Consider the following 1,443-nt stretch of genomic DNA (forward strand, 5'->3'; position numbering starts at 1 on the left):
CACTTTAAGGGTGGTGAGGCACTGGCACAGGTTGCCCAGAGAGGTTGTTGAGGCCCCATCCCTGGAGGTGTTCAAGGCCAGGCTGGACGTGGCCTTGGGCAACCTGGTCTAGTGGGAGGTGTCCCTGCCCATGGCAGGGGGGTTGGAACTCGATGATCTTCAAGGTCCTTTCCAACCTAAACTATTCTATGATTCTATGATTCTATATTAAGGTGATATAATTTGTTAGGATGATTTTGAATTCTAAGCATTCTTCAAAGCAGACAGTCCCATTCAGCTTGGAGTTGTCTGCACATTAATGAGCTACTCCTTATTTCATCATGCAGGCTATTAATGGAACTGCTTGCCAGACCCAGGGCAGATCCTTGAGGACCCTACTGAAATATATGCTGCCATTTTTACAGTGAACCATTGATAACTGTCCTCTTGATATGATTTTGTAACTGGTTTCACGCTCAGTCAATATTTTCATCTCTATCACGTGTCCTTAGTTTGCTTTGAGAAATCACTGTCAGTACAGTGTTAGAAGAAGTACGAAAATCAAAATATATGACTTCAGCTGTTTCTCTCTTACCCAGAGGCCTGTCACCCTGTCACAAAGGAATTTATATTTGCTTGACATAATTTATTCTTAACTAATCCTCATTGGCTGTTAGTCATCTCCTGTTCCTCCGGATGGTTACAGATAGTTTGTACAAAAATGATCATTTCGGTTAGGATCGGGGGGGAATTGAGATGAGGCCAGCACGGTGGCTGGCTCTCAATTGAACATCAGTGGATATTATCAGAATAAAATCAACCTCTCTAGGCTCTTCAGCCCACTTGCCCTTCAGACTGCAGAAGGAATCGTTGATGCCTGGGAGTTTAGTAACAGGGCTGTGTCTGTGCCAGTCAGCCTTTGTGCCAGGGACTGGCATGTGCGATGGACTCCTTGGGCTGCAGCTTCATTCTTCTTAACCTTTTGCATTCCTTTTCAAAGCTGAGATCTTTCAGAGTTGTCACCAGTGGTAACCACTTGATTGGCAAGTCATCTTTTTAGTGAAATTAAACTTGGCAGCATCATTTGTTCATACCCACTGAGTGGCAGACTAACAGTTTGGGTTTTTCTCCTGTTATTGAAGTACTCCAAATGTCCCTTGCTAGATGCATCACTTTTTTATTCACTTGTATGAGAGTAGTAAGTTTGTCTTGCAATTAAAATCTGTTATCTGATAGTCCTTTTAGAGCAAATTTCCATTGAAGTGTTGGCTTGGGTGTTTCTGACTAAAACATTTGACAGCTTAACATATATGTTCATGTCACTTCATTTTAAAACATCTGACTTTTTTTTCAGGAAGTGGGCATCTTGAAGATGATAACAAATACCAGAAACCTATATATATATATGTATGTATATATAATAAATGTATTTTTCTAGGAATAAAGTGTGTACATGCGCTTTTT

This window comes from Charadrius vociferus, unplaced genomic scaffold, assembly GCF_000708025.1.
Source record: "Charadrius vociferus isolate BGI_N301 unplaced genomic scaffold, ASM70802v2 scaffold601, whole genome shotgun sequence".
NCBI lineage: Eukaryota > Metazoa > Chordata > Aves > Charadriiformes > Charadriidae > Charadrius > Charadrius vociferus.